Source organism: Sarcophilus harrisii, chromosome 1 (assembly GCF_902635505.1).
Source record: "Sarcophilus harrisii chromosome 1, mSarHar1.11, whole genome shotgun sequence".
NCBI classification, from domain to species: Eukaryota; Metazoa; Chordata; class Mammalia; order Dasyuromorphia; family Dasyuridae; genus Sarcophilus; species Sarcophilus harrisii.
The window spans coordinates 373297265-373313633 of NC_045426.1; positions in this window are offsets into that span (position 1 = coordinate 373297265).

Below are 16369 nucleotides of genomic sequence, written 5' to 3' on the forward strand. Positions count from 1 at the left end.
TATCTTGAGCTGGAGACTGATTTTATTCTTTCAAATTCTGTTCAGAGGATTAGTTTTATGTAGTTTTCCAAGGAAGCGAGGAGAGCTTGAACAAATTCCTGGCTTCATTCTACCATCTGGGCTGCACTTTTGGAAGTCACTCGTTCTCTGCTGATTTCCAACCTCACATTTCTAACAGCCTTTCTTGAACTAGATATGCAGTAGATACCTTAAACTAAACATATCCAAAACTTAACTCATTATCTTTCAATTTTCCTCAGCTTCTACTTTCCTTATTACTATAGAGAACAACCTGATTTTCCCAATCCCTCAGGCTTACAACCCAGAAATCATGCTCAACTTCTCTCTATAGCTCTCCACTCATCCTTCTTATCCAATATGTTTCCAAGGCTTATCAGTTTCACCTTTGCAACATCTCTCAAACATGCCCTTCTCAACAGCACCAATACTCTGGTTTAGACCCTTATAACCTTAAACCTAAAGTCTATCCCTTTCTAAGTTATTCTCCATTCATTCATTAGAGATTTTCCTAAAATCCAGGTTCTACCATATCACACATACATGCACCCACACACACCTGTGATAAATTCGTGATTCCACATTGCTTTCAGGATAAAAAAAAATCCTTGGTAAACATTCCATAACCTTCACAACCCAGCCATCCTTCTGTCTTTCTTGTCATCTTACATCTTATTCCCCACCCAATACTCCTTAATCCAATGACTGTTTTCCTATCTGTTCTACAAATGCACAGCCTCTCTCTTGACTCCAGACATTGTCTCTGGCTGTCTTCCTATGTTTAAGATGTTTTCCCTCCTCATCTCTACTTACTATCTTTCCTGGATTTAGTATAAACTAAAATCCCATCTTCTACAGGAAGACTTTCCCAACCCTTCTTAATCCTTGTGCTTCCCCTCCTTAATTATTTTCTATTTATTATGTATATAGCCTGTTGATATGTTTGCTTGTTTTTTTGTGTCTCCCATTAGATCATTAACTCCTTGAAATCAGGGACTTTTTTTGGCCTCTTTTTATATATCCTCAAAAATTAATACAGTTCCTGGCTTTATAAAGTTTCATTGATTGATAAATAATACTATCTTATCTTAAATGGAAGTTCCAGAAGATGGTGGCAAAAGAAACTTGAATGGCTCAAATGTCAAATCTAATCCCATTTGGATATCTATCAAATATTAAAAATAAATAATGTATTTCTATTTTGCTGATACATTTATCATCTATTTAGTTTTTTTTTATTTAATTCTTGGCTTATTTTCCTGATCAAGGACTTTTAGCCAATAAAAATGAGTTTTTTGAGCTTCAAAAGGTAGCAAATTATTCTGTTTGCTTTTTTCATCTCTCAAGGTAACTTATGTGTCAAGTACCAGTAATAGTTGCTAAACAAACTACTAAGTGAAGGAACCAAGTGACCAGAGATGCATAATATGGTAATTTGCTGATAACTGATGGATATTAACCAGGTGGAAAACATAAAAACATGCAGAATTAGTTTATACTAGGCCAAAAACATTCATCCTACTGTGTTTCTAAGAATGAAATGGGTTTCATTGCTACCAGTACTACATGAGCCAGAGAAGTCCTGATTAAGGGAGTTAAACATCAAGTCCAACTCTGAGGCTCAAAATTATCTTTCTTCTTTGCTCTTTTCTCTCTCCATAACTGCAAATATATTTTCTAGAAGTCAGAATTAAAGCAGAGTGGTGTCAGGTAAGAAGAGTGATAATCATCTGGCCAGAGCCCAAGGCAAGAACAGGAAGGAGGCTGTCAGAGGACAAGTATGTGTTCCATTGGAAGATAAAATATGGTGTCAGAGATACAAAGAATGGCATATTTTTTGCTCATGGGACAGAATTGTAGCAGAAGAATTGGAGAGAAAATACTCCACTTTTTAAGTAACAAGCAGAAACCAAAACAATTCTTACCTCCTTGATTTTATTTGACTTCTTTGTCAAATTTCCTATAGAAATTTGGATCCTTGAAGGGAAAAATAGAAGTGAAATTCTGGGTACATAGGGGATAATTCTTTTATAGCACTGGTTATTATATAATATCATATAACATGCTTACGATAGCCTCAGCTACCCTATGTCAGGAAACATGCATTGAACTCTTACTGGGAGCCTTGCTCCATTGTTTTTTTATCTAAAACAATTATATTGCAATAAAATTCTTGAGAACTGTGTTTGGAAAATGAAATCCCTCTTAGCCTGTTCCCTTAATTATGGTTAGTCTAAGACATGTGATTTTCATATTCAGTCTAACTTCTGCTTTCTGTTTGATTACGGAGAGGAAGAGGTTTATATTCTAAGGTGTATATCAAAAGTTTGGATACTTTCCCCCCAAATACGAGTTCCACAATATATACACAGTAAAAAGCAAAAAAAAAAAACTCAAAAGAAAAAGCCCATTTATTTAAAATATAGTGAAACAGAAATCAAAGAAAGTATACACAAGAGCATATATATCAGACAGTATTGAGTGAAAAAAACTGTCTTATTGGAAGCCAGATAATTCAGCTCAGTCAAGAAAGAGTCTCATATCTGACCCAAAGAGCTTCAGGTTAAACTATGTTGTATCTGTCAGATAAAGAAGTTGAAGCCACTGTCCCTGCCTACAAAAAAAATATAATAGGGAAATGACACAAAGACCTACAGTTTAAGATAGTTTGTGATAAAGCCCTTATGGGTAAATATGTAAGTCTAGGGAGAAACATGATTTCAACTTACAAAACTCTAAAAATTTGCTAAACAATTTTCTAACATGTGACTCCAATTTTAAATATTGAAATGTATATTTAGGAGTACTTTATTTGCTTCAGTTCTTTAAAGAAGAGGAAGTGTATTTGCTTCTAGTCTAGCCAATGAATTTGGGTTCAAATAAAGATGGGACACTATGTCAAGAATTAGACCAATTCCCAAACTATTTTCTTCTCTGATGCTCTTCAATGACCTTGGCCCTCCCTATTCATTTCTTCATTCCTCCATCCCCATCACATGCTATTCTGTTGCACAAAATTATCTTTAAAGTTTGATCCTTCAGATTTTGCTTGTATTTCCTGAGACTTCTTTGATGATTTTTAATACTGACTCCAAGTGCTATTTATTTCCCTTGTTTCTATGATCCCCTTGCTACACTGAAAGTTTTGCATTTACTTATTTCTTCTCTCCCTTCCAGAAAAAACAAAAACAAAACAACAACAACAAGAAAAAAAACACTGGTTTGCTTGATAAAGATTTAAAAATGTTTCATTAGCTAAATGTTTGAACTCCTGACACAAAATGAGGTAATAGTTAGCCACAAGGACTTTCTATCATCTGAAATCAATTTCACTCATGCCACTATGAAAATAAATATACACAGGCACATCCTTAGGTCTGGACCTATGATTTCATTGTTTTGGAGGGAATGACCTATAATCTCATCATTTGGAAACTCCTTCGACCAATGCAAATTAGTAACTTCTCTATATCTCTTAGAAAATCTCTATCTCTTAGAAAGTGTCCTACAGCACTGAGATTAAGGTTAAGATTAGTTTGCCCTTGATTTTAGAGCTCAGATATGTCAGAAGTAAAATTTGAATTTAGGTCTTCTTGACTTTAAGGTTTATCCTCTAGCTACTAAGCTAGGCTTCAATCTATTGAGGGGCCTGTGGAGGCCACTATGTCATAGAAATATAATGCTGGCATGGGGTCAGAAAGACCAGTGTTTTAATTGTCTTTAACAATTCTGTCAGTTAAACACAAATCCCTTGTTTTATGTGTCTCTAGGATTTCCCTAGTATTTATCTATAGACCATGAAAGACTTGAGATCTGCTTAATTGGAGAGAGTTCCTATTGCAAGAGTTCCCTAAAGTGATGAAATAATAGGTCTTTTTTTATATTCAGGGGTGATGTTTTCATAGGAAAGTTTGCATAGGTGAAAGTTTGCATACAAAATTTCTATCTCTGGACACAGTGGGATTTTTATGGCTATGGGAAAGTCACTTAACTTTTTGGTGTACCTGGCAAATCTTTTAAAATTTTAAATTATAGATTACTCATTGACTTGCAGTTTGGATGAAATTTTGATATCTAGGAGAGTTTTTCCATAGTGTTAAAATCATAGATCCAGACCAAAAACATTCAATCTAAAGACACTCATTATTAACATCCCAATATTTGTGCTCCTGAGATTGAAAGTAGCCTCCTCCATGATTCTGGTCATGCTCCTTCCATATTATGAGTTAGAAAATCAGTTTTCTTAATCTTAAAGCTGAATATCTACATTATCCTAATTAGTAGCTGTTTCTCATAAAGTCCACAGGAAACATACATTTAGAAAAAAGCAGAAGAGAAAGCAATGGCTTTTTGACTTCATAGAACATCATGATCATGCCTTTCCTGCTGATTCAGCAGAGTTATATATTGGTATTTCTCTGTCAGAGCAGAACCCCACAATTTGCAGTGGTTGATGACTGCAATCTCACCAGACGGACAAAGGGCTCACTATGCCCAATACTCTGCAAATCTCATAACTAGCATATGCTATGGTTGAATGACCTGGCTTCATTCACAACTAAATCAGTACTAAAGCAGTCAGGATGATAGATAGCAGCTTATCAATAATTGAAAAGAAAGGCTCAGAGATGTCCCATTATCTGAATAATTAATGCTCCACTTGGGCTTTGTAATTCCTTAATAAAACTGACTGATTGATTTGCTTAATTAATTCCTCCTTTGACAGGCTTATTGCTTTCTTTGGAGACAGGGCTGGGCAAAAATCAGAGATAATTCAAGCTAGGAGAAAAGATTTAAAATCTTCATAAACTTTAACCCACCCAGAGTATTATGGAAACTCTCTTATGAAAACTCTCTCCCTGATTCTGGCTAACCACAAGTGGCAGGCAAACAATTTCATCTTTAGAGAGAAGAGGGAAGAGGAAGAAAAACAGAGAATCAAAGTTTTAATTCCCCCCCCCCCCCCACCTTTCCTTGATTTCACCTGAGTTTATATCCCATTGCAACTGATCAAACATTATGATAAACTGTAAAAGGTCCCCAACCACATCTGTGGTAGTAAACTTTGCTGAACCTTAAACACTTTTGAATAAATCGATCTGAATGAAATGTTTAAAGCCCACTTCCACCTGACAGCATTAATGCCTTGAAAAGGCAGTGGTGGCTGGCTTGCTTCTATTCGGAAACAGATTTCAGCCAGGGCTGGAACTTTCCTGAGAGTCAAAGGGTATTAAGTCAAAGGGTACCAGCTCTCACCAGAGGGTTTGATCATTCATTTTCACTTGGCTTTACTGCTTCTACAATTCTCCTTGAAGACTAACAAGCAGGAATGACATTACAGAGAAAAGAGAAAGATAGAAAAGAAAAGAAGGAGAGTTAAGGGGACTAAGGAGTTACAGTAAGTAACACAAAGATAAATAAGCAAATGTCAAGGAGTTCACATGGGAGAGGAGGTTAGGGGGGGTGGAGAAGCAGGAATAAGAGACTTTTTTGATTCAGATATTCAACACCGTAACATAAGACCAAAGCCAGAGAGAAGGAGAAAGGAAGAGGCAATAATGAGATCATTTGAAGAGGGAAAACCATTCTGTCAGTTAATAAACAATTATATATTCAGTTAAAGAGCAATAGGTAAGAAAATATGATCAAAACAAATATTTGAAGTCTCTTTGCTTGGAAAATGGGACTTTCTGAATAGAGGATCTTCCTCCTACATGGGTTGTCTATACCATTATCATAGCAATTCAATCACTGGAAAAATGGGAGCAATGAACTGGGAAAAAATGTATCTTGTGTGGATAATGCTAAGATCATAGGAGAAATATAAATAGGATGATAGAAGCAATATGAGGAATGCCAAGAAATAAGTGAAAGTTGAGGAACTATTACAGTGGTATTGATAAATACTTAACAATAGCCTCTCTGGAAAAAACAAATAAAAACAAACAAACAAACAAACCAAACAACCAATTGTTGCTTTTTTTCTAGCAAAAAACAACAAAACAAGCAAAACAAAACACACTTTTAAGCATTTGCATTACTGCTACTTCTCTATCATTTTAAGTTTACACAATGAATAAAACAATAAATCAAGGCCTGGTTTATAACATTTATTGATTTCAGAAGTATAAAATGCTCACACTGAAAATTTAACATGGGCTTTCATTTTATCAGGTATATGAGCTAGTCTAATGCACCCTTGGGCCTTGACTATGTAGCTGTTTAGAAAAAAGAATCAAGAACACAGCAACTCACATATATCAGAAATCATTAAGTCAGAACTTAGAAATAAGTAGAAATTGTAGGAAGATGGGATACTGTCATAGACAAATGTCAAATTTTACCCAATGAAACTGAGTCACTTGTTAAGTAACTTGTCCATGGTAGTAATTGCATGGTAGCAAGATTTTTATTCAGGTCTACATTACCTGCAAAATTGACCTATAAAATTCTCCAATTTTGTATACTAGAGATCAACACAGACAAGTTGGTCAGAATGTAAATCTATTAGCAGTAATGTCTATGTACAAGTTTCCAATTTGGGAATTTACTATTTTTTTTTTTTTAATGTTTAAATTAGTCTCAACTATGAAAGACTTTATTACTGATATCTTGAACCTTTTTTTCCAACCTGTTTGATGAGTATTTTTCTCCAAAGACTGATAATAAAAAAATATACAATTTTAAAAGAACCTCAAAAGATCATTGTCCAAATCATGCCTGGAAAGAAACCCTAAAATAACTATTCCTTATTAGTAGTCATTTGGCCTTTATTTGACAATTTTAGACAATTGGAAATCTGGTATTTTCCAAGGCATTCATTTCACTTTTGAACCTAATGATTAAAAAGTTTTTCCTATATCAAACAGAATATTCCTCTTTAGAATTTGCACCAATTTGCTCATTAAAGGACAAGCAGAAGAAGTCTAATTCTTCAATCAATTAACATCTATTATGTGTCTACTACATGCTAAGCACAGGAGATAAAAATGCAAAAAAAGAAAAAAAAAAAGAAACAATCTTGATTCAAGGAACTTAAAATCTAATGGGAAAGACAAGCAATAAATATGCAATACACTAAATATACAATGAATAAATACAAAATGTTTGGACTTGAGATGGACATTGAAAATTGATCAAAATTTGAATAGGCAAAAAAGAAAGGATAATGTTCACCATATTTTTGGCAAGGTAGTGTGCTTGGGTCTCCAAGACACAGAGGAAAGAATATAATGTAATTGGTAGACAATATAAAAATTTACCTGGTAGAAAGTATATATCAATCGGAAATAGAGAAAGAAAATAATCTAAGGCCTAAATAGACTGTGGCTTGATCTAATGTTAGGTTAGACTTGATTTAGTAGCCATTTGGGATCTTTATCAAGTAGGGTATTTGCCAACATCTTAATAGTATTGGATTATTATAGAAGGTCTTGAATAATCTGACCCCTTTCACTTCAGGCATTGTTCTTCTCTCAATGCACCAATGAAGCAATCACTAAGGCTAATTATTCAAACATTCCACCTTTAGGGACCTAGAGGCAATGTGGATTCTCCAGAGAGCTCTAGTTTGGAGAATTCTTAATTCATCTTGGCTTGCTAGAATTTCAGAAGACTGCCTGACCTTCAGGGCAAAATACAAGATGCCTCTTTAAAATGATTCCAATTCAGAGTTGCTGTCACTGCTTCCTTTTATAGCTTTTAATTGAATATTTAACTTAAAAAAATACTTGTACTCTGAGTGACTTAATCCTGATGGGTATGAATATGTAAGTATAAAATTCTCCCAGTTTGTTCTCACTACCTCACCCCTGCCTGTAAAAGTAGGGAAGACCACAATATACACAGATAAAAATGCTGAATCTGGCTTCAAGTCTTTCATGAGGGACTCTGCCTAACATGGTGCTGCCTGTCTTCCCAAACACAATCCCTTGACTGTAATGAAATTGTTCCACTCACATAATTATAGACCATCCATTTTAACCTCACAATATCAATGAGGCAAGTGGCATAATATAGAATACCTGTTTTACATACGAGAAAATTTAGAGATCAATAGGATTAAATGACTGATCCTGAGTTCCACTATCCCTCTAAGGACACTATTTCCAAACCAAATATCCCTGACTCCAGAGTCAATATCCTAGGCATTATGCCAAACATCTCTTTTTGTTTCTTCTTCCTTGCTTTGGAAGATATAGTAAACATATTCCTTGCCAAAGCTTCACCTGTCCCCTTGATCTCCACATTTCCTGACTCTGCCTTGACTTTGTTTCATTGTTTACTCTTTTTCATTATCAATATCTTTTTATATTTGAATTCTTTCCTGCTGCCTTCAAATATATTCAGAACTACCTTACTCCGAAATAACCTTACTCATCAAATTATTGTCCTATAACTTTCCTGCCCATCCATAGCTAAATTTTGAGATATCTACTCTGAATGTCTCTATTTCCTTATTATTTTTCATCTCAATGAAGCCTTGAATTCTGACCCCCGTATTCCTAGTGAAACTGTCTTTATGAGGACATTAGTGACCTATTTGCCAAATTTAATGGAATTTTCTCATTTTAAACTTCAACATTTCAGATTGATTTCACATCAGCTTGTAAATAATATACTTTAATTCTGGATAATATTTTTGCTTCCATGACTTTTTTTTTAACTTTTGATTCTGTAGTTTGTTGTTACATATCTTTCACTTGAGCCATTAGCATACTGTCCTCCAACACTATCTTTTGTTCTCTTCCCTCCTAACTCTTTACTCTAGCAATTTCAATTTCACTTTTATATATTTATCCCATATCTTCCTATGCATCCCAATATTTGTAATTCCATCTTCTTATTAGACAACTTTATCTAGATAAACAAATAGCATTTCAAACTCAACATGTCCTGAACTCAATATTTCCTTCTACAGAACTTGACCCTCATTTTAAAGATTGTCTATTCTATGTTCCTGCTATTTTTCCAAATTACTCAGATGTGATAACTTTAAAGTCTTCTTCCTCTACTTCATTGTGTCAATGCTGCCAAGGAACTGCTGCCAAGCCTTAGGAATTCTATTTTGAGGATCCCCCTCTCTTCTGTCAATTCTGTTCTTCTTCAATCACATAGCCGCCAACCTAATAGAAATTTTTCTCATCTTTCTTGAATTATTTGAATACCATATTTACCAGTCTATCTCCTTCTTGTCTTCCCCTTCTCACATAAGCTAATAACAAAATATACAGTTTAAATTTTACAAAATACTTTACAAATAATATCTCATTTCATCCTCACTATAATCTTAAAAGGTAGGTGCTATTATTAAGCTCATTTTGAAGATGAGAAAACTGAGGCAGACAATAGCATTCCTTTTAGGGATCTGAGACCAAATTTAATATGAAGCATTCCAAACTTGAGATCTAGTGCTTTATCCATCATGGACCACCTAGCTGCCAATCAATCAATTGCTCTCATTCTGCATCTCTGTCTCCATCTCCACTTCTGTTTCTGTTTCTGTCTTTCTCTCTCTGTCTGTCTGTCTCTGTCTCTCACTCTCACATACATATCACACATACACAGAGACAGAGAGAGACAGACAGACACAGACAGACAGACACAGAAAGAGTGCTAAGAAGATAAGATTTCCAATGCACATGTCTGAGCTGGTTAATCTCTTAATCAAAAGTTTGCAAGGATTGCCTATGGACAGTGTAATATTCTTAATGTCAGAAATATCTGAGTTGGAATCGTGTTTCATATACTAGCTATGTGACACTGCTTATATAAATTGTTCCTTTTCATTCCTCAGATTCCTCATTTATAAAATGGGGGATAAGAATATTTTACCTCATAGGACTGTTGGAAAAATCAGATGAGGCAGTGGTTATGATACTTTGTATATTTTAAAGTTAGTTATTAGGATTATTAATTCATATTATTCATGTTTACTCTCTCTGTCAAAGACATATTGGCCTGCTTTTTTTTTTGCTGTCTCCCATCTTCAGCAATTCATACAGAATTTCTCTCATACCTTCAAAGCACTTCTTTCTCATCTCCACATAACCTTGTTCTTCATAATCTAACTTAGGAACTAGCATAAACTCTTTCCTTATTTATTACTCACCCTCCCATCTCAGCTAAAATTGGATTTTCTGCCTAGTCTCATATTTTCTTAAAGAATTTTCTGTTTCTCCTTTCTTTCATCACATTTTACCTAGTGATATTTTGCATATTTCTCCACTAAGTACTTTTACAAAATTTTAATCCTTTTCTTCCTTCCTCCCATTCATTTCCCTTTTTTTCCCTCATTTCCTTTCTTTTCCCTCCCTTTGTCTTTTCTTTATTTCCTTTCTTGATCTGTATGTTCCAAAAGCCTCTCCAAATAAACTTATCTAAAATAGTACTCATTTTCTCCTGATGCCAGTCCTCTTCTTCAGATTTCTATTGATTACAGCAGCATTGTCTGGTCACTCATGTTCATCAACTTTGATTATTCTTAAATTCTTTTGTACCACTTACCTCACACATCCAATCAGTTGCCAAATCCTACTGAATCTCCTTTCACAACAGCTCTCATATCTACCTTTGTTAATTTCATTTATAGTTTTACCCTCAAAAGTCAGGAACTCATCAATTTTTGTCTACACTAGCATAATAGTTCAAAATTGCTACCTTTTTCCAATCCATCTTCCTTAGAGCTACTAAAGTGATCTTCCTAAGTTATATGTTTGATAATATCATTTTCCTTAAAAAAAAAAAAAATTTCAATGACACCATACAAAGCAACATTTCCCTTATTATTTTTCCATACTCATAATATTCAATTAAACAGATTTTAGCAGTTCATGGAATCAGTTCCCTAGTCTACTACTTTCTTGCATTTATGTAAGCTAAGCTCCCTAACATGAATTTTCATCTTCACCTCTAGCACTCTCATTTCATTTCAAGGTTCAATGCAAGTGTCAATTTCTGAGAACTTATCATTCTCCTTCCTTGTCCTTATTTTTGGTCTTCTCTTCCTCTTCATATTACTTAGACTATTTTGATCATATAGACATTCAATTTATTACCTTTCCCTTTATGCTTCCCCTTCAGTAAAATGAAAATGTATTGAGGATAGAGTTATTTGTGTGTGAATGTGCATACATTTACCCATAGTAGGTACTTAATAAATATATATCATTTGAAGGCATTGAATTAAATCTTATTATATTATAAGTCCCCTGAGAGCAGAGACTGAATGAATTTTGTATCATCAGAACCTAGTACAATGGCTTACAGAGAATATCCTTTTAAAAAAGTTTTTTAAAAGAATAAATAGCTCCAACTCTCTGTAATACTTCATGATTTGCAAAATACTTTTCTCACTTCCACCCTGTGAAGTAGATAGCATAAATATTATTGTTCATTTTACAAGTGATGAAGCTCAGCCCTAGGTGACAAAACTATTTAATAATACAGAGGAGAGCATCATCCAAGTATTTGAAATCTGTCTATAATTCCTAGCAGTAGTCTATACTATCTTTCACTCCTATTTTAGGGACATAAACAGTGGGAAGAATTTAGCTCAGTCATTCACAAGAATTTCCACTGTGGCTACAGAAATATGCTGCTTGTACCTCCATTTTCCTTCGAAAACTAATATATATGGAACTTTTACCCCTATCCTCCCTGCTCCCAAATCTGCCATGCCCACCTCTGAATAGACATGTGGCTTCTCTTGAAAATCTTTTGGGAGAAAATAAAGGGAGCATGTTGCATCAACCATTTTAACATAGTGCCAATGTCATTGGTGAATGAGCATTACCATTCTTGTGAGGAGGATAAGGCTGTGCTATCCCCCATCTCCATTCAATCCATTATCCAAATCTGGGGCATGTGCAGTGCACCAGAATATCAAATGATACATTAAATTGGATACACAGTTGAGGGAGAAAATTAGCATAAGAAATGACTTTCCTGAGACTCATGATGAGAGCATGGAGCTCATTGTACAGAACATTCCGGCACAATCAATACAACTGCTGTCTCAGTCATTGCTCAGTTACATAATCCATGATGGCTTCACCCAGCATTTTCACCTAGGAAGAAGCTTGGTCCCCAAACCAAAGAACATTTTAAGATCTCTTTAAGAGTATATAATTTGAGGTGAGTGGGGAAAGTCAACATTCTATGTCATCTTGAAGAAATTTACCTAAAATGAACTTAAGAGGAGATTAAGCTCCAGGAAAATTTCTGCAAATTTAGTGTGCATGTATGTATATACACACACACATGTATATATGGATATGTGTATCCAAAGAGACGTATGTATGTGTGTAGGAAAGAAACTGTTAAACACACATGAACACATATATGTATATATATCTGTATGTATAAAAATCATGTGGACTAGCTATATTACTTGAAAAATCACCTGAAAAAATGCCTTATTGATTTTTTTTTGCTTTAATTAAATCTCATTTTAAAACCGAAGATGCATTCTCTAAGGAGAAATAGTTCAGTGAATCTATATAGACTTAGAAGGAACTTTTGAAGAAATCTAGTCCAACTCTTTTAGTGTATAGGGAAGGAAATTGACCCCTAAACATGCTAAGTTGCTTGCTGAAGATCACATAGTAAATGTTAGAGCTGGTATCTGACCCAAGCTGCTCTGGCTCCAAATTCATTATTCTTCATTCTGCAACATGCTGCCTCCAAAACTATGCTACATCATATTTAGAACTTCAGATAAGCCTTTGAAAACATATATCTGAAAAAAAAAAAAACTTTTGATAAAATAATACAATGATAAAAGGAAATTGGAAATGGAAATGCAAAGTATGTAAGACTGTTTTCCCCTTTTTTTTCCCTTTGCACAATGGTTTAAAGGCCCAAAGGGAAAACAATATTGACAGATGAAATAAAATGAACATACTGGACATAAAAGTTCCTTCAGCATCTATCAAACTCCCTCTCAATTACTGTAAAGCAACAGAACCTGTAACTTACTTTGTTCCTTAGATCCTATTTTCTAGCCCTTTGGAGCTGCTGCCTTTCAGCAATGATCAGATTGAATGGGCTGGAAGGTGAATGAACAATAGAGATGGCAATTAAAAATCGGCAATAAATAAACAACCTGGGAGTAATGCTCACAAGAAAGCAGAGTCGAGTGAATCACAAACCCCAGTAGCCTCATGACAGATTCTTTCTTATGTTGCATCTTTGATTTTTTACCTGCCTTTACAAAATGTTTGCATATACACAAAGGTTTGAATATGTGTTTCTATAAAAAGAAGTCTGCCTGTTACTTACTATTTATCAGAGTCTTATCTACTCTAGTGGTTTCATAAAGTTTCCATACAGATTTTATTCTTGGAATCAGTGGAATGTAAATTCTGTTGGGGACTTCATAACTAAAAGGAATTTTGGCAGAAGTTAGGTAACCAAATGTCATAGAAGTGTTGGCCTAGCTAATATTAGAAGACTCCTATTTGAACTCAGTTCTTCCTGACTCAGGAAATGGATTGAAACTATTATGTCACTTAGCTGCCTCCTATGCGAAGTCATTTCCTATTTGAGGAATGAGGGCTGAAAATATTTATAAAGTAAAATCTACTTCTTAGACCACAAGGAGGATAAGCAATGATAAGCATTAGTTTAAAAAAAATGACTATAAATCATATCAATCAATCAATAAATTTATATAAGATAAATATATATATATATATATATATATAATATATGTATATTACATATATAAATATATGTGGTGTTTTCTTCTTTTGTATAATATATGATGGTTCTCTGGGAACAGGTTTATTGGGGAGGTTTTCTGGAGGCAGCCTTAATTTCAGTTCAGAGTAATAATCACCTCAAATGCAGCCAGCTGATAAAATCCAAATGTTTATTTTCTCCTTCTGAGTCTTGTCTCCTTGCCTAGGGCTGGGCAGCTTTCTGGAGAGTCTTTCAGCTTTGGTCTCAGTGGGGGAAGTTCAGGAGCCTAGCCACCACAGTGGTGTGAGATGAAGTGAATGAATCTGATTCTGCCTCCAAGAGCAGGCTTCTTCTGAACTGATCAACGCTTTCCTCTCAATCTTTTCAACTGAACCCTGCTGACTGAGCTCAGCTGTTTTTAATGCTCTCTCGAAGGTTGACTCCTCCTCTGAGAGAGTGGGATTGTGGGTTTCTGACTTGTGAATCTCATACTGAATACTGACTTGTGAATCTCCCAAAAGTATGAATTCCAATGAGTATTTAAATACATTAGTGAGCTACAGAATTTGCTAAGTACCATGCTAAATTAGGCAACTGACATCACTTTGTAAGGATTCAAACAAATATGTATAAAATAAATAAATTTATATAAAAATTACTATAAATGTGACATCAAATCACATTATTTCACAATTGTAAAAGGCTTCAGAGATCATGGAGTACCAGTTGAACCTGGAAAAAAAAAACTATTTTTAAATACATATTCAAAATTTAATTTAGATTTTTACCTTATATTTCAAAGAAAGGAGAACCCAGTATCTTCTGATACAATCCATCCTTCTTTAAATAGCTTTTCCCTCTCCTCCTTGAATTAAAGCCTATCACCTTCTCTATAATTTAATAACTAGGTACTTTTAGTTTTTATTTCCTGTACCTGAACAAGGCAAGTCTAATTCCTCAAATATGCAGTAGTCATTAAATATTTGAAAGTCATTCATGACTTGTTTAAGTCTTCTCTCCATGAATCACATCCATAAGTACTTTAGTTTATCCTATATTATAGTGACATCAAGATTCTTTTCCATACTGAACTCCCTTCTTTAGTTGCCATGCAAGAATGTGAAATCTGAAAAATTTAGGTACCGGTAAGTTGTATTTCTAATCCCGGCAAAATTATAATGTATTTCCCATTTTCCTTAACTTCCATAGACTTTATATAATATGTCCCTATAACCTATAACTTTAAAATATATATATATATATATATATTTTCATTTTTCTCAATTTACAATTTTTCTCAATTACTTATCAAAGCAATTTTAACGTTAATTTTTGTAAGATTGAATTTCAGATTTTCTCCTTTCCTTTCTCTTCTTCGCTCTTCTGAAAATAGTAGGCAGTTGAATACAGATTATGTATGTACTTTCATTTAAAACATATTTCTGGGTTAGTCACAATTATGAAAGAAGAAACAGATCCAAAGGAAAAAAAAAACACAAGAATAAAGTGAAAAAAATATGCTTCGATCTGCATTCAGAACCCATCGATCTGGAGGTGGATAGTATTTCTCTTCTTAAGTTCTTTGCACTTATCTTAAATTATTGTGTTGCTGAGAAGAGCTGAGTCAGTGATTGTGGGAATAAATGATGCAAGCAAACTTCTGGAGTACTTGGATAATTAGCCTTTGATCTTTCCTACTTTTCTTAATATATGTTTTATGTGTCATGTCCCAAGCTTCTAATCCTTCAAGAGGCAATCAAGGGCTCCTCTATTTTTTTTTTTAATTATTATAGCTTTTTATTTACAAGATAGATACATGGGTAATTTTTCAGCATGACAATTGCAAAACCTTTTATTCCAATTTTTCACCTCCTTCCCCCCATCCCCTCCCCCAGATGGCAGGTTAACCAATACATGTTAAATATATTAAAGTATAAGTTAAATACAATATATGCATATATATGTCCACACAGTTATTTTGAAGAGCTCCTCTGTTATGTCTATGTTCTTCCAGGTTTGTTGGTCCTTAGGTCCATCAACAGATCATGTATTCTCCTGGATCCCTTTCATAGAATACAGCATAAAGGGGACCTGAAAAATGATGCATCTTTCAGATTCAGCCTAGGGAGTCAGACTTTTGATTGTCTTTGATAATTAATTTGAATATCTCTAAAATAAAGTATCTTCTGGAAAACACCTTAACATTGACTACTAAGAAAATTAAAGCAGTTGTGAGTTTCTCTCTTGCAAGGCATCAAAGCAGACTTTTCCCATTTCTAATGAGGAATCTTATCAAAAATTTTCCTTTAATGAATATTTACTGGAACATATCTCAATAAACTAAACTTATTCCTAGATGAGATTGTTCCAGTCAGTATTGTTGCCTTATCCCTAAACAACTCAGAGATATCTTCTCTCAATTTGGCTGTGATACAATTGTTTCATAGAGAGTTTGAAATATCCCAGGACTCATCTACTCAGCACTATTGAAGGAATTGAATGGTATAGAACAGAATTTTTGCCAGAATTAAAAATTAACTTTAATGTCAATATAAAACTCTACAATTTAATTCATCATAAAAGCTATATTCTTGAGTAGAATCTAATGGTCCAAAACAGATAAAGTAATTAAATGAGAAATGTTATGAATTAATCTTATTTAAAGAGG